Source organism: Argiope bruennichi, chromosome 2 (assembly GCF_947563725.1).
Source record: "Argiope bruennichi chromosome 2, qqArgBrue1.1, whole genome shotgun sequence".
Taxonomy (NCBI): Eukaryota; Metazoa; Arthropoda; class Arachnida; order Araneae; family Araneidae; genus Argiope; species Argiope bruennichi.
Window position 1 is genome coordinate 35,655,059 of NC_079152.1, and position 19,444 is coordinate 35,674,502.

The 19,444-nt window shown below is 30.0% G+C and overlaps 1 protein-coding gene across 5 annotated transcripts in view; it reads right to left on the reverse strand.

The window, feature by feature from the left end:
* Window positions 1-19,444, reverse strand: part of LOC129958118 (protein artichoke-like) — a 433,828-nt gene that overhangs the window by 179,326 nt on the left and 235,058 nt on the right. For 4 of the 5 annotated variants that reach the window (XM_056070331.1, XM_056070317.1, XM_056070339.1 and 1 more), the window contains one exon: window positions 4,383-4,463. The gene's annotated coding sequence lies outside the window, so the exon portion shown is untranslated. Of the gene's footprint in view, window positions 1-4,382; window positions 4,464-11,291; window positions 11,419-19,444 lie in introns of those variants that run through there. The other variant, XM_056070349.1, reaches the window with a different exon arrangement.

The following is a 19,444-nucleotide window of genomic DNA, read 5'->3' on the forward strand; positions in this document are numbered from 1 at the left end:
GAACACAGTACAGTAAATAATTAACACTAAGGAGATGAAAGAAAGTTTAGAACAGTATCGCAAGGATCTACTATCATATAGAATACATTTGACTTAAACGTATAGCAGCAGACGCATGCGCAGCTTTGGCAACTTATATAACGGCAGATTCTACTTTAGAATAAAGAGAACTGAGAAGGAGAAAACAAGCATCAATATATAACAAACCTCTTATAAAAAATCACATTGCGGTTACTCGTTATAGTGAAAATTGATATGAAAATTTGGGTAAAATTATTATTTCTTTTTTTATGATTTGTGCGAGAATTCTTCTTAGTCTTTATCGGGCGTGATTTTATTATAGTGGGCGTGGTTTAGACCATGAGCGAACAGAACAGAATATCATTAGCAGTAACAAAATTTGTCAAGGGATAGTCATAAGCTCTGTGACAGTATTTTTCAAATTAAAACTGTTATTGTACGGTTTTTTTCGAAGCTTATTGTTGTTTCACACGGTTTAACGTTAAAAAATTAGCCGCAGAATGGGTCAAAATATCCGATTAGTTCTTATTATAATATCGCACCTTAGCTTACATCAACTTTCTATTACCTATAAGTATTGTTACAAATCTGTAATTTTGCTATCCGGCAAGGCGTGCTGAGCTTGGCGACCGTTTGGCGAGTTGGCGATGAATTTGGCGAGTTTGGCAACTAAATGGATAACACCAGAAAGTTCGAGAAGTTTCATGATCCATCCAGTAATAACAGAGATACACCCAGGTACGACCTGATTGGTCTGAAGTTTCTAGTCCCGCCTCCCGGAGCTATAAAAGACAGACCTCTGAAGCTGGAGAAGGAGTGTGTGTGTATCGGCGGAAATTGTGTGTGTGAGAGTGGTCGTAGTCGCCGACGAGTAAAAAGACTAGAGGATTAGCAAGCAAACAAGTTGCTGAACTATTAGAGATTAAATGCATTACGATTGATCGACGGTATTTTGCTGTATAGAAAAATTTTGTAACAGTATTAACTTTATTATCTTAAAGGGCTTCTATTTTCAGTTAAATTTTTCCCTTTTTATATCATTCAGTTCAGGTCTAAGATTTCCAGACTACTATTGATATATTCTGCATACGAATAGGAGTTTTGTAAATGAAAATGATTAACATAATCTATTAGAACAATGGGGTAAATAAGCAATTTGGCAGGTGGAAATAAATCATTTTGGTATTTGGTCTGGCAATGCATCTTTTTATCTTCTACTCAAACTTCAAGTATAATAGATATTAAATTTTGCTTTATTATGAATACGCTCACAACATTCATATTTTATCACGAAGCAAATCTCTAGACTATTAATCAAAATGATACTTTCAGTAATTAATTATCGATTTTCTAAAGCGTAGTTATCTATGTTTTATTTTAATATTAAAATGCGGATTGTCTTGAAATGCCAAATGTATTCGTGAAAATAGAAATTCAAAGCTATACCTTTAACTGATTTCCTAAGTATCTCTATATCGAAAAATCTGGATTTGTAAATGCAAATGGAAAATATCCCTTAAATATTGCAAATATTTGAATATATTCTCAGCATTTCGACGAGACAGATTATCATCGCGAATTGAAATTTGAATTGTTTAGTTTTCATTTAAAGAAAAAAAAATCCTTCAAAATATAGCTTCTTCAATGTTAAATATATCAAGAAATGAAGCAAGGAATCAAAAACTCAATCACTTACATAGAAACACTTTACATTAGAGTTCAATATTGTCTTCTAAAAATGATATGGTCTCATTTCTGATATTGAACGTTAAAGAAGTTTGATTCTCTTTTTAAGTTATAACTGTACAAAAAGAGAATATTCTAATGAAAGAATATTTAAAATGTTTTGCTCATTTATTTTATCTGTAATGTATTGCTAATTAATATGTAAACATTCATTAGTAATAAAGTAAATTATCATTATACTCATCAAATCTTTTGACAACATATTTCATTGTGTGTAACAAAATTTCTTATATATATGTTGGGAATACAACATATAAATGCATAGTTAATATATTAATAGAATGTGCGATAAAAGCCAATTGTAAAATAATAAAAAGTTCTTTTGGCTTTTATTTATTATTATTATTCATTAATTTTTAGAAATTTACTGTAATATTTCATAGGTAAAAATATTTTATTTAAATAAAGTAAATTACAATTTTTTAAATCCAAATTTTGGTTTCATCGTATCGCTTGACTTTTTAACAATGATTCCATAAAAAAAATCAAGCTAAAAGAATTTTTTTTCTCTGCTTCTAAAAAAAATGTTCTTGAAATTGAGGTTTATTTCAACTTAAAATTAGAGATCTGCATACAGCAATGCATCAAAACTTTCACTATGTAATCATAACCTTTCTACTCTCACGTAAAATTTGAATTGTGCCATCAAGCATCATTCCCGAGAAAACATGCATACATACATATAAAAAACTTAGGAACAAGTACTAGTGGAAACTTAGATATAACAGTATATTTTCAAAGTCTTTTTTCCACTTTACGTTTGTGGATATATACTTCACATCACCTGCTGACTAGGGGCATAATGAAGTTAAATTTAGTCCGGCATAAAATGATTTTTCCTCACCTGGTCATCAATGGTTAAGTTTGATAATGGCTCAAGAACATAGTTTTAATCCTTCATTCCTTTATCAGAACCAGCTTTAAATGTGGCATAAGCATATAAAGATAATAAAATAAGCATATAAAGATAACATAAAATAACGTCTCTAAAGACCTGTTGTAACCAAAAAATAATTACCTCCTACTCTGCTTGAGCGTACAATATGATCAGAATGACTGGAAAGTCATGGTGATTAATATGTTAACTGTACACAAAATATTCCCCTCTCCCATATACATAGCGCAATTCATGCCTTTACCTCCCGCTTATGCAATGTGTTCCGCCATTGGAGTAAAAGTAACTCATCCCCATATTATTATTGTACCTACCAGAGAAGAAAACCCGTTTACTTACATGGCAACTTCTCATCCTCATGCTGATGTACACGGGGTATCTATATCCCGTTATAACCTCCTTTTCCTTTATGTTACTGTTGTCTGCTGATAATGACGCTTCGATAGACTTATATTTTGGACCATAATGATATTCTAATGAAGCGATTATTATGATTTGAGGATACAAGACTTTCAATATTTTATCTTAATATCCCCTTCACTTTTAATTTTTATACATGTGTAATATTAAAAATTATCGTTATATCTGAAGTGAATCATTTTTTACCAGTGGTACATTTAAATTTAATATCATATGTTTGTATGATGATTTTTCACTTATATTATAAAATACTCTGTTAGCATTGATAAATCTTTACTTCGGTTTGTTAACATGGGATGGGTAAGGTTTTATGTCTTCATTAGCTTAATAAATCATTTCTAAAGGTTGTCACCTTTTGAACATCTTTATTTCGTTGGTAAATTTATTTTTTATTGGTGTAAGATTTTTTTTTCAATTCAGAACTTTTCTTGTGATCATTTTCTCATTAATGTCTCAGATAATAGCAACATTTTGTTTGTTTATATTATAAATCGGAAAGAAGTAGCTTAAATTTTTTATTTCTCCTTAATTATTTTTTCACCTTTTCTTAGAATTTTTTATATTTGTTTAAATAAATTAACATTAATAATCAACACTCATTAAATAGGTTTGATGTAGATAACTAAAGAAAGAAGAATAAAAAAAAATATTTTAGTTAACTAATATAAACTAATTAAATTAATGATATAATTTTATAATTTCTATTTTCATTTTTCATCTACCGCTAGTTGTCGGAATGACGAAGTGCACTATTATCAAGAAAAACAATCTAATTACACCGACTTCCGGGATTAAAGGATAAATTTCATGTCAAGTGTACGCGAAGCAATGACATGAAAAATATATTTAAAAATACAATGAGTAACGAATAAATAATCACCAACAATTCTGTAAACGTACATACAAGTTCGTTTCAGGATACACTGATGTTATGCCCGGCAATTGACTATTTATTCATCAATTGTTTTGTCATTGAAAAGGAAGAAGTAATATTTTTGCATGAAGGTAAAGAATAAAAATCTTTAAAATTTTTGTTTTGATTGCTTATAATTAAAAAAAATAGTGTTAATCACTTCTGACAGTTATCAATCACTTTCCGACATAAATAGAAGCTTCTCAATGCTTCGTAAAGCTTTCTTAATTACCAATTTAAGCTATCTTAAATAGAAAATGCTGTGAATGAATTGGGCGATAATTGCTTTCAGCTATTTTTGTTTATACCAGTCAGCAATAACACTTATGAAACAAAAAAGAAGCATATCACAATTAAAATTATTTAAATTCAATAAAATGTACTTACCAGGCACCAACATCAACTAATCCTTCGCTTCTATGACTTCGATGTACACTCCATCAAACGGGATTTAAACTGCAGTTCAGTCTAAAATAAAGAAAAAAAAATATTAATTAGTTTTATACTAATTATATATATATATATACTAATTTTATATATATATATATATTATATAAATTAGTAATTAAGTTATGCAAAAAATTAATAAATTACATACGAAATTAAATTTTATAGAGTAATATTTAGTTAAATATTAAATGTTTCAATCGTGCATTTAAATAGTGTTTAAAAACCAATCATTGCATGGGAAACATCGTATCCAACATTTTAAAAGCAAAATCTACTTTCTTACCCATGTATGATTGTATAAAAATGTAACAAATGTTAATTCTGGATTGAAAGATAAAATTTTCCATTATTGACATTTTATTAACATTCCATTTGACTTTTATATTTTTCCCCGCACCAGCAAAATTGGGATTGTAAAAAAAAATCTTTCACTTTAGACTCAAAAAGAAATTTTCAGCTCGTAAGTTTCAGGTCAATAACATTTAAATAGCAATCTTATTTCCTAAGTGCATACACATCTCAATGAATACACTTATAGAATTGATCTATGAATTGAATTTTTTAGAAACTGGAATTCTACATCAAATCGAAATAAAGAGTGCATATATCAATTAAGTGCATATAACATATTTCAATTTCTTCTTGATGGTTTCATGAATAACTATAATAAACCAATGTTTCTACGAACTTCTACTTCATAAACAAATTTAATATATTTTTCGTAGCGATGTTTTTAGAATGATATTTCAAGAAATGGATAACAGACCTTCTGCGCTTAAATTCTTTTTTCTGATCTTCCACGGAAATTGGAAAATTCTTAAAATGTGAAGAACTGCAATATTTTAACGAATTATTCAGAATAATGATTAATAAATGCATTAAAGTTGCATGAATTAAAGACATTTTGAATGTCTGTATGACATTTTTGGTGAAATTAACTTCGTGGACAATTCCATTGTAAACAAGAAACAATAAGGGATATATCAATTTAAGAACATTTACTACAACTGGCTGTAGAGCTAAAGATTCTTATGAATGGATTCTTACCGAAAACAAGTCCTATTCTCACACCCGGCTTCGAAAAAAAAAATGATATTTATGCTGTTTTTATTATTCCTGTTAAACTCTAATAAATGTATCTCCCATTGTTTGAACAGTATGTGGAGCAGATACAAGTTATAAAGAATAAACAAGTCAAGAAGAATAAACTAAGACGAGATAAACTAAATAACATAGTAAACTGAAAAACGGGAAAAATAAACTGAATCAATTTCAGAACAGATAAGTGATAAGGTAGCTTCCTTTTTTATAGACCGTATCACAGTTTCCAAAATGCACATTCTTTAATAAGATTGCTTCTTAAGATATAAAAAAAAGCTTCAACTATATGTTTTGGAATAGGCTGTAAAGCAATATTAAAATGTTTACCAGAAATAAACAAGTATTATTATGTAATATGATTAACAGAAAAAAAAACTAGTGGCTTAAGAAAAGTAGCTCCCATTTAGAAAGTAATATGTAAACCTAAGACAAAAAAAAAAAAAAATCTTGATTTTTTTTTGTAAGTTTAAAAAAATGCTTTAACGATACCCTCTTATATGTTTTTCTTAGTTTCATGGAAGGTTGAAAATTTAATGATTTTTTTTTCCAAATCCTTCAATAAATAGTGCAATTTTTTTTATTGTAAAGGATTATTTTTATTAATTGTTGAAAATGACAAGTTACTTTGTAAAAAACAGGATAAATTTTCTCATGATTTTGACACTTATGCTTTGATAAATTCCCACATTATATAATTATTCCGAAAAAAAAACTTGCAAAGTTACTATATAAGGCTTTAAGTTATACATTTTTTTTAAAATTGATCTTATGAAAACATTAAAAAATGAATAGCAATTAGAGAGCAGTCAAAAAAATATTTCATTTTTTTTCGAAATTAATATGCTTCAGAATATACTATTTTTGTTTTTCAAAAAAAGCAAGCAAATACTTTTATAAACTAAAAACTTTAAGAATTTAATATTTTGTAATTAAAAACAATTATGAGAATTCAAATAATTTAAAATAAATAATAAATGAATAAACAAAACGAACAAATTAAATCGACTTTCGCCTGCTAATACGATGACACAATATTAAAAAAAAAATACTGTGGTTTTATCAACAACGAATGATTTTATTTATGCAGCATCTTGAAGAGATAGAAATCAGATTCATAGTCAGTTTTGGTGGACCAGAAAGAAACCATTATTGCCTATCAATGGAAGCTGTTTAAACCTCGCATTCTATATAAAAATTTAATTTTTAATGTAATAATGCTTAATGAATAATAAATTACTTTAATTGTTACATATGTTGCATCGTTCATAACATTGCTACATACTATCCAAAAATCCTTTAAACAGTCTAGAAACCAGATAAATTTATTAATTATACTTTTTACGACATGTATGTTGTTGTTGTTGTTTCTTATGGCACTTGCCATGGACAAGCCCGCTGTTCGAAGACAGCCGATTTAAGCCTGAGGGGGGAGCGCCTCTTGTTTCTATAGTAGCGCCATCTATGGCCAAGAGAACGTCTTAGCTACACACACGTCACAACCCTTTTTACGGGGCGGACTTCATTCACACATATCATTTACTCACAGATCGTAATTTAGACCTGAATCAGAGAACGATCACCCCTAATCCAGTACCCCCAGTGGTATTACTCTCGACATGGAAGACTTTGTGACCACGACAGATTTAACGCGCGTCAGCCACCAAGCACGCGGGGAATCTTCGGCCGGCGGGCCTTTTAAGGCCGGGATAGCCTGGTTGGTAGAGCGTCGGATTCGCGTCCCTTAGGTTGTGAGTTCGAACCCCACCGGCCGAAGATTCTCCGCGTGCTTGGTGGCTGACGCGCGTTAAATCTGTCGTGGTCACAAAGTCCTCCATGTCGAGAGTAATACCACTGGGGGTACTGGATCAGGGGTGATCGTTCTCTGATTCAGGTCTAAATTATGATCTGTAGTTGAGTGAATGAAATGCGTGAATGAAGTCCACCCCGTAAAAAGGGGTTGTGACGTGTGTAGCTAAGTCGTTCTCTTGGCCCTAGATGGCGCTACTATAGAAACAAGAGGCGCTCCCCCTCAGGCTTAAATCGGCTGTCTTCGAACAGCGGGCTTGTCCATGGCAAGCGCCATAAGAAACAACAACGACATGTATAATACGAATATTCCTCAAAAATCTACAAGGAAGTTGTGGCCTGGTGGTATGCTTTCCGGCTTCGGAGGGTTCCAGGCTCGAGACCCGATTCCAAAGAAGAATGGCCGTACAAGCGGGTCTGATGAAGGTCAAAGTCAAATGACCTTCGGCTGGTGTGATGTGGTAGTTTGAAGAGGGTATCGTCATTGCACGGGGTTTAAAATAATGGGATCCTTTCCAAACTAACCCTAAAGTTGCTTTAAAATGGGGTATAACTAAGTAAATTTATATATTATACATGCTATAACATGTGTGATGTAAAAACATTCTACAAAACAGACGGATTTATTTATTTACAGAAAAGCAAACTACAGAGAAATTTTTTATAAAGTGCAGTAAAACAATAAACAAGTAAAGAAAAAAATTATCCACAGCAAGCGAGTCAATAAGAGAAAGAGACAAAATCATAAAAATTACTCCAAAAAAAAAGTGTGGTTCAGAAATGAAATCGCATTATCATGAGTAATCTGAAACATTTAAAAACACACAATGATTTTAATACATATATATATTAAAAAAACCTTTCTAAAATTAATTCCACACACACACACACAAATTTCTTTAAAAATACTGGAGCTTATAAGTCCAAAAATAAATAAAATATCTAGAATTATAAAAGTTTTGCAAAGGCATGTGTAATTAGAGCGAAAACAAATTGTCTCAAATGCAGCAAAGCAGACAAATTCTCTCTTCCTCCCTCTCCCCCCCCACGAGCAAAATAAGACATCAAACTAAATGACTACGTCATACCTTTATTTTCTGGCAATTTATGCCGTACTTGGAATTGATTTTCAGTGACATTTAAAACTTATGTTCCATCTTTTTTGTATGCACTTTCTTTTTTTTTTACCAGTACCTTGCAGGTGTGCAATTCCGTTGCTCACCTTCAGACAAGATTCAAAAAGATTTCCAGTAAATCTGGAAATTCACTGAAAAATGGACTGTTTTATGTATTTATCAAATTATAAAGTTGAAATCCTGCCAAGAGTTCATCATAGCCATACACTTGCACTGATGACTGCAACTTCTATGCTAATTTGATTTTCATAGTATCTTTTAATTAAAAAAAAAAGGCATAGTTTTCGAATATTTTTTCTAATAAACTGTTTGATCAAAATTTTAGCACGATTACAAATCTGATCTACACACACAAATAAAATATTTTTTTTGTCTTAATAACTACCTGAAAATTTAAAATCATGAAATGTTCCTTATACAATCATATATTTGAAAGTGGGAAAATAGTTTAAAATAACCACACCCATTAAAATTACAGATAAAATATTTTCGAGGCAAGATTACACTGCTTTCGAAACGATTTATCTTTAAAGGAAATTCAAATAAAATTTGCTAATAAACTGTCAATGTCATCTTTTATGTCTTGCAAAATGTATTTTATTGATATCTTTGATATGTAGAAGACTATCATAAAGAAACTTTGTTGATATGTAATTCCGCACTTTTAAGGCAATCGAAAAGAAATGTAAGCATTGCTGTATATAGACTTGATGAGGCCTAAGCTATTTGAAAAATAAGTTCTTTCATAAGTCGAATTAAATAGAACGTTTGTGCATATGCACAATTTTAGGCACATCCAAAAAAGAGGGGACATTAAGCTATAGCTCGTATAGCTCAAACGTAAATCTACTCCAGAATATGAAATACGATATTTAAAAAAATAAATATCACTAAAATGTCCGTTCCTATCTAATAAATTCTTCCTAAAGGTTCCAAATTTTTTTTCGAGATCTATAATCTCATTTCATTAAGAATATTTCTTCCAAATTTAGTGACTTTATGCCAAATTATCTGTTATGTAATGCGCCAACAAATAAACCAAAGACACATTGTCTTGTTTTTAATAACAGTAGACAGGACAAGATGAAAATTAAATCCAGACATTCTTTTACCGAAAAGGAATTAAACGAAGGTATTTGGAAAACATTTTAAATGAAGAATTTGTATTAAATTGTTTTGAAAGTTCTAATGCTATCGTTCTATCGCTGTTCGTTCTTTTGCTGAACTTGCTTAAAAATTTCGATACACTATTGTTTTAACCACTTAAAGAGGAACTACTGTAAATGAAACTCAAAAATCTTTGTTACATCAAAAATGCAAATGGATATTCATTTCTCTGATTTCATGAAAAAAATAAAATTAATATAAACCATTTAATTCAATTAAAAATATCCGCATATTCGAATATTACAGATTAAATGATTTTTATTACTTTTTAATCAAAAAAATATTGATAACTTGAAATGGATTTCCTTTACACATTACTAAACAAGTAAAAGCATTCTTTCCATTCTCAGATCTGCACTTTGAAGTATAAATAACACTCTATTCCCAATTTATTGCCTCGCATTTCAGGAAAAAATCGATATCTAATCAGTCTGAATATGGAGGCTATAACATTTTATCTCTATGTATATTATTAGAAACTCACTCACTCACTCTTTCAAGTTAATCGATATATTATCGTTTCTTCTCTAATAAGATTCAAAGATGATCAAGAATGCCCGTCTCAATTAGAAACAAATATCAGAAAAGGGTATTAATGAAGTTTCCTTTTTGCAAGTATGGTTTCGATTATTAGATTTCTTCAGTATAAAAGTATGCATTACTTTATTTTAAGAAACCAAGGTTATTATATTCCAAGATGCATTTATTATATCCCACATTTGATTGGAATAATTTTAATTTGAGAATGAAAACTAGGAATAAATTCATTAACAATAAAAGTAAAAAATGCAAAATTAAAAGCAATAACACCCGTATTGTGATTGAAAATGGCGTGTAAACAATAACCATTAATCCTAAATTTTTTGCCCTTTCTAGAAGCTGGATTAAATGTTTTTGGTTGCAAGCTCGCATAATGAATAAAATCGGAATAATCTTGGATAAGATTTTGTTTTCATAAAATCATCAAAACCTTTTTTTTGGAAAAGAATCATTTCCCAAAACAAAACTAGAATTCAATTTTTTTAAATAATCATTGCGATTTATTATATTATTTAATTTATGACATTATTTGTTCATTAAAATTAATCTAATAGAGAGCTCCTTCAGCTAATGATGAGATACAGTATCGGATAATTTTCATAAATAGTTGAAATACGTTCACATTCTGAATGCTATATTTTCAATATTACTTTTAAAAACTGCAACTTTCGAATCTAATATCAAAATACTAGTAATAATTTATTTATTACTCGGTATAAAAAAATAAAGACTTTCATTATTATTCTATTTCTACATTTTTATCTTTACAATGATTGTAACATCAATTGCAGTATCAGTTTTATAGATTTAATATAATGAAAACAGTATCTAATTTTTTGAATTATATTCTCTTTAATAAAAAATAAAATACCTCCAAATTTCTTATAATAGCTTACTACATTAATATTTTCAAGGAAAAGAATTTAATATCAAGAATTAGTATAAATTTTATATTTCCAACTATTGACTCTAATTATACAATTATCAAAAAATTTTGATAGATATACTTAAAAAAAACAAAAAAACAGGAATAATTTTTTAAAAAAATGCAGAATACGTAAACTTTCAAAATTAAATAAAATAAAATATAACTTACCTCAATTTCAGCACTACTCCAACTGGAAGTAGGAGTATGATTTTTAAAAAGATATGATGAATCATAAACATAACAAAACAAAAAAGATAACAAATCGGATGTTTTACCAAAATACATGTCACCATTCGATTCTCAAATTGCCTTGAACATTTAGACATTTATCATATCGATGAACCAGGTTTGCGATCCCTTCATCGATGAACTTTCCAGAAATTGATGAGAGATTTTTCTTAGCTTTTCTTTGAAGATTCTCATTTATCTTGGAATTTTTTAAAGGAAAGAATACGAAGAGCGAAATGTCTAAACACACATTTTTCAAATTTGCAGTTTTGACATGTTTGTTGGCTAGCTCACTGACTGGGATTCCAGAATTCTTCGTGTCTTTCGAACCACTTGATCGACTGTTATGAACATTAAGTAATTTTTATTTTTATTTTTCATTAATCTTGGAATTCTTTCAGTTTTTTCTACAGGAAAGAATGCGGAGTTCGAATGTTTAAGCAGTCATCTTCCTAATTCGCAGCCTTGGTTTGCTGGTTTGCTAGCTCATTGCCTGGGATTTCAGCCTTCCCCATGTCTTTTGAACCTTTTGATCTAAAATTACTTGAATATTGTGCAATTTTTTATTAATTTTTTTTCCATTTTTTTTATCAATCTTGGAATTCTTTTAGTTTCTTTTAAGTAAAGAATATGGAACACGTATATTTAAACTCTGATCTTCCAGATTCACAGTCTTGGTATGCCATATGGTTAGCTCATTGCTTGGGATTCTAACATCCTCCGTGTCTTTCGGTTCACTTGATTTACTACTACTTGAACATTGAGGAAAACATTTTATTTTTTCGTTAAGCTTATAATCCTTGAATTTTTTTAAAGTAAGGAATAGCACGAATTATTAAATCACTCATCTTCCTACTTACTGGTTGGCTAGCTTGTTTCTTGGGATTCCAACATCCTTCGTGTCTTTCGAACCACTTGATCTACTATTACTTGAACAATGAGAAAAAGCTTTTATTTTTTATTAATCTTGATATTGTTACATTTTCTTTTAAGGAAATAACACGGAGATCGGATGTTTAAATGCTTATCTTCCAAATTTGCAGCTTTGGCATGTTAATGGACTAGCACATTGCTTAGGATTCCAGCATCCCCCATGTCTTTCGAACCACATGACTAACTTGAATATTGGACAAAGTTTTTTATTCTATAGTTTTGTGTTCTTACTCTATCTTTATTAAAAAATCAGTTAAGAGCCGAGTGATTTAAATGCCTATCTTGAACTGATGAACTGACGAGAAGACCAAAACTCAAAGATGAATGAGGATTTGGAAGTAAAGTTAAAATCTATCTCACATCACTGCAGCATCGGGAATCTGGCCTACAGCTATGACAAATGCATGAAACTTTACAGCGATTATGTCGAAAAATTAAGTGCATAACTTTTAGAATGAATTCAGTTTGTGCTTTATCCTTGTCTGTTTTTTAGCTGTTCACCGAAATATGAAAAAAAAAAATCTGTTTTTATCACCTTAACTAACATAGGGATCAACGGTGACCCATAAATTACGTTGTAAGAAACTCAGAGTGGCAGTAAACGTGTTAATGATTAAGAAATTAGTTATTGGAGAACGGATAATATAGAGACATTGTATGTTTTATTACATAAATTATTATTTATAGAGATGACAAATATTTATGCATATAAAATTATTGATTTCAATGTATCTTAATTATTTAAAAAGGTAAATGAAACTAATTTTAAAAAATAAACATTTTTCCTGTTATAAAGTGCAATTATCGTTAAAATATACCATTAAAGTACAAAAACGTATTCGGCATTTTATTTTAAAACGCAAAACTAATTTCGAAGGATCTGAAAGTATATCAAAATCCTCAACCCAAAATCTTAATCTGCCCTTTATGGAACAGTTTTTTATATTTTTTATTCTGTGTGTCACTATGGGAATATGGTACTTTATATTTCAGAATTATATTTGGCATGCTATATATATATATATATCTGCTTGCAAATGAATGCTTTAGATAGTCGATATGAACCTTTTTGTCTTCTAAAAGTTTTTAGTTTTGAATCTCATATGAAGTCAACTTTGCTTAGTTCCAATCTTCAAATATCTGCAATAATTAATTTGTTATTCAATTGTACATTACAATTTTCTTAAACATATATACTTTAAAATTAGTAATTGATGTGTTGTTATTATAAATTAAATCAAATTCATGTTTATCTAAATGATAAATAATTTTATTTAAATAGCAGTTTTTAAACATTTATTCTAATTAACGCCTTTTAACAATTAAATTTAAGAGCCTATATCATTAAATTCAGTATCTGTAAAAAATCAGTTCGGTTTTCTTTTGGTTATTCGTCAAAAGTCAGTACACTTTCGTTTGACTACTCGTCAGATAGCAAAATGTTTTACATAATTTTATCGTGTTATCCAATTTATTTCTTTGGAGCGATTAATATATTCAAACAACCAGAAATTAAATTAATTCAATAATTACCTTAAGATTAGTTGTCTTTATAAGATAAATTTAATTAATTCCATTTGAGAATTCTGGTTACCGATGGTGACTTTATCTTATTAATTCAAGAATGATTTACAATTAGGCGTAAATGCAACTTTAATCTTAGTGTTCCTTAGTATAAATTTTCAGAATGGAGGATTTGCCTAATTGCTGCATAGAAAGATGGATGGAAGAGAGTTATTTCGATATTTGCTCTTATCGTAATTTATAATATTTATAATTTATTTTTTTTCGTCATCTTCTAACAATACAATATGCTGCCGTAATTTATGTAAGTATTCCTCTGACAATTCCTGTTAAAATCATTACAAAATAACACAATATGGTAAAAATAGAAAGCAAGAGAATTGCACAAATAAAACTGCTCGAGTCTTGAATTTACTACAAATCGTGATCCTCAAGATTTTACAGTCAGTTAGCCTCATACTTCTCTATCAATTCCATTGCATCTAGGTATTTTAATCCGAAAAACAAGCAAAAAAAAATCGCTTTTGCGGATTTATTTCTCATCAGATATGAAGAAGATAGCACATAGTAAGTTTGAATATATCAACGGACAAGATACATTTCTCCTGAATTGCTAACGTAAATTCTAAGAACTGCGCATGCTGAACTGATAAAAATCTGATGATCGACACCGGTATAATGCGTAAAGATTATAATCGATTGACTTATGTGTCGTGAAAAAAAATCATCTTTCATAGTCCTTTCAAGAATTATCTTATTAAATTTTAACGTTAGAATTATTTTAACGTTGTTTCTATTCCCCAATCGTCAATATTCTAACCATAAGTTTGGCGCAGTTTAGCCAAGGTTGGTTCTTGCGCCACTAAAACTCACAAACAACAACAGCATCAAGAATTATCTTCCAGAGATCTTCGGCCTTGGTGGTCTGATGGTAAGATCTCGGCGTAGGAACCGGAGGGTTCGAAACTCGATTCCACTGGAGAACCGTCGTGTAAGTGAGTCTGGTGCACGTTAAATCCCTTTAGGCCAAACCACCACCCGCTGGTGTCGTGTGGAAGTTTGGAGGGCTGCAAGCTCAGGTGTCTTCCTCGTCATTCGATATCGGTTCAAAATTACTAGGTATCTCCAAAATTAGCCTTGCTATTGCTTTAAAACGGAACGTTAATACAACTAATCCAAACTTCATCAATATTATCGAATTATACCAATAGAGAACAGAGGAAGTCTTTTAATGGGCATTATATAGATGCAACTAGAAGCACTTCCATAAGTACAGAGCATTCTATAAACATCTCACACGAAGTTTTATTTTCGTAAGTAGCTTGATCCCCTGGTTTAACTTCAATTGATTTCTGGCTCTGGGGTAGTTTAAAATCTAGGAGTGTCATGTCCAATCCGTACGATTTGCCTGAATTGAAAGAGACCATTAAACGAGAAGATATACAGATAATTCATTCCATGTTACATTCGTAATTACAGTTAACAATAATCCGGATGCAATACAAAATCGCCTACATGGAAAACTTCCATTCTCAAATATTCTTTTCTTTTCTTGTCGCCTCTCTGCTTCTAATTTGATTACGATATTATTCTATCGAACTGTATTACTTAACTGTTGTTCAGGTAACCGGTACTTTCCAATCGCCATTAAATCTTTTTCAGTTTGCAAATCCTTTTATGATGTGAAGAGTGGGCATTGACATTCGATTTATTATTGTTTAGTCATATTAACGTATCGTTTTTAAGGCAACACTAGGGCTATTTTGGGACGGACCTCAATTTCGAACCACGGTCAGATGATGAGAACGGCACCTGAGCTGGCACCCCCTTTACAAACTTCCACACCACACTAGCTGGATGATCGAAAATTTTAAATAGTCTTCTTTATAACCGTGGTTTGAAAATTCCATTATTATTTTTAAAGTGATCTCGTGTAAATTCCTATTGAGATTCATACAATAGGAAAGTTTCATTATGATCACATTTTTGAAAATGATTTTGATTTCTTTTAAATGGCTACAAAATTTCACAAGTTTTTAACATTTGAAATGAATATTTTTTTCTGAATCACCATTTTGAGAAGGAAATTCACTAAATTCTACAATTTATTAATGAGAAATCGAATATTCCGTTGATTGCAATAGCTTTCCTTTGAGCACATTTCGTTAATAATTGAAATTATTTCAAATAAGTGTTTTCGAAAATGCATTAGATTCCAAAATATATGGTATGTACATTATTCATATTCGTCTATATTCACTCAACAAACCACAAACATTTGTCCATCTTTAAAGCAAGTGGAAATTTGGAGTTTCTGGACTAATTAGTCCAACCTCTATATAATCCCACTTAATACAGTCATTTTGAGCCTTTTCAATATTTTCGCACCGTTTACCACTCCAGAACATACTAAAAGCCAATACCCTATGAACGCAAAAGAAAAAAAAAAGTCCAGTATGTTTTCAATTAAACTGCTAATGGCCAACATAAATATCCAAACATTTCATTAAATCTTGGAACAAGAAGTATCCTTTCCGAGATAAACCTATCGAGTTGAGAAATGTGGGGGAAAAATGAGTTAGAAATTTAGCCAAGTGGAACAACCGCCATCTTGCCTTGGCGCGATAAGAGGCAAAAAGAAAAGCCAAAAGTATTAATTACTTTTACAGTCAGAGCGGAAGAACACTTAATAAGGTCTGGCTGAGTGCACCGCATCTAAGTGCGCTTTCATACAATTTTCGCACTTTCCGCGGCCCTTTTTCGTCAATTTATTTGCAAATTTATCGAGGCCCACGTAGACGAACTTTTGCTTTAACTGCGACTGTACGGAAAGATAAGATGGCCATTTTATTGGAAAAGCTTTTAAAGAATTAATTTCCCAGATGAAAGTGCTCATTTCATAAAACGCATTTTTAAGTATTTGTTAATTATATTACTTTTCGTTCCAGAAATGAATGCCATCCCTATACGCTACATACTCACAATCTTAATATATGGAATACTAATTACTTATGGAATAGTAATCGTAAAAAAATAATAACTGAATTGACAGATGAATTCCTATTATTGTGACATATGAGATGAAATAAAGAGTGATTTTGGATACAGTGCTACCATTTTTTCTTATAATTAAATAGTGATGCATTTGTTTAAAATGTTAATTACATTTAGAATGAAATATAACATATTGATAACTTTATATAGCATTATAACTATTATTATTTCTTGGCACTTCCGTGAAGGTTGGTTATGGTTACTGCTATTTTTTCTACCTGCGATCATTTTTTTAAGAACTCAATACAGAATAAATAATTGATAGTTTTATTCTTTTTAAAATCCATTTGTTATGCTTTATAAAAGTTCATTGATTTGTTTCATTTGGAAAATTGTAGTTATTGCAGTTTTCTGTGATGAATAATGCTCGAAAAGCATTAACTTAAAATTATGATTAAATTTAACAACTGCTAGACATTTAAAGATTTCACAGCTGTACTCTAATTCTGATTGTAATAAGAACTGCTTGAAAAAGTTTCTGAGAATATTCGAAAGTTTATGACATCCTGAGCTCTCATTCTTTTCATAATAATAATATGAAAGATATGATACAAACTATACCGTTCATAGTTTATTTTATAACAAAATGGCACTCCTGCCAGTCTATCAGTAGCATGCCTACATTTTAACTTGACTCAGATTTTCATGACACTTATCATTTCAAGTCATTTCTTCACCATTCTTCTTCTGTCTTTCTATCTTAGTGTTTGAACATTCCAAGTAGCATACTATTTTTCTTCTGCCTTATAAAAATTTATTTCCTAATAGAATTTGTTTTTCGATACACTATGTGTGAGTGTTTAAAACAATTTAACTATAGATTAAAACTTATAATCACATCATATGACCTAACATTTTCTCGATTTATCACCCAAGAGTTTTATTAACAAGAAATAACTCTGCTCTTCTGGTTGAACTTGCATTACATTTAACATTTTGCGCTAATTTAATTTGTGGAATATCTCCTTCAATCGTCAAGAATCAGAGTAAAAACTGGATAAATGTTTGAGAATTTAAAAAAAAATCATACTACTACCAAAAAAGTATTGAATACTCGTAGTACTACCAGTACAAATACATGTAATCTCTGTTGTTACTTTAGAGAGAGAGAGACACTTTCTCCCCAGTAATTCAATTAAGCTACGAAGACTAGAGTTACTTCGAGAGAGTAGAAACTTAAAAAGAAATTACTTGGAGTCTTTTTAATCTCGAAGAAGGAAATAGACATTGAAATCTCGTGGGGCTACAAGTCAGGTTCAGCTCTTAGGAATCGGTTCAGTTGCTCGGAAGGTTCTTGGAGCTGCTGTCAAGGCGTCACGAAAGAACTTTCACAGATTCAGTTTTTTTTTCTTTCTTTCTACTTCGATACACTAATATTTTTCTGCAGTTCTTCGATTAAATATAAGCAGTTGGAGAAATTGATCAATTATGAGAAATGGAGAAGCTGAATGAAGCTTAAAATTATTCTAATAATACAAAAAAAGTGAAAATTAGTAATTTTTTTCCAACCTAAGCAGTCAAAAAGAAATCATGCCATTTTTAAGAAATGGCTGTCTTAAAGAACTAATTCGAATCAGAACAAAATTATCTCATGGGAGAATTGTCTGTCTCAATTAAAGTTCTGAAAGATCATCAAACATAAGCCAGTTATGTATAGAAAGATATCTGGTTAAAATACGAAAGTCAAGTGCCATTGGATTTTAAAGTTCTGACATCTGAACGAATTAATAAATCTAAACTTGATTATGCTACTTTGAAAATAGGTTTTTATTAAAATCCAACATAAGATTTAAAATAATGGCATGAGGGTTCGTTGATGGAAATAAGTAATGCATAAATAAAATAATAAGATGGAAGAGAACATACGTGGGTAGATATGGAATAAGAATGGGCATTGGGATAGTGCTGTGCCCTTTAGCATAGTTAGTTTGGCTATCTAGCGAACTTATTCTGGAATATACTTCACTAATCCAGAAGCAGTAGCCATATTTCCTCTATTTTTGATGTTGATTTTACTTATAGGTAAATTGCTTTTGCCATGTCCCCTCTTTAATACTCTTTTTAAAACTATCTTGTTTGATAGTTATTAAATATATGCAAATTTTACATATTCCAGATTATCACATATATTTACGAATCCATACTCTAATTAACAATAAAACTATTTGAAACTAAAAGCTACAAAAACGTTTCAGTATTTCACAGGATACATAAAATACAAAGTAAGGAAGACTATATGTATACCGATGCTTGAAAATTTAACTAAGTCGAATTGAAATCACCCATAAAATATTTTGCAAAGAATTTTAAATTTCTCAAATGGAATAGATTTAGATATTTAAAAAAAATAAAGTTGAAATGATTCAATTTCATTAGTTTACATTATTAAACATATAGAAATCTTTAATGAATTTGTAGAAATATAGTATCTATAAAAATCATTAAAGAGCAATTATCTTGAAAACTCAACAAGATGATGCAAAAGCATACGTCACGAAATATAATAGAAACATTTAAATCATAAATTCCTTAAACAATAATGCACTGATATAATTTCTAATGCTTTCTAATAAGACTTGTGG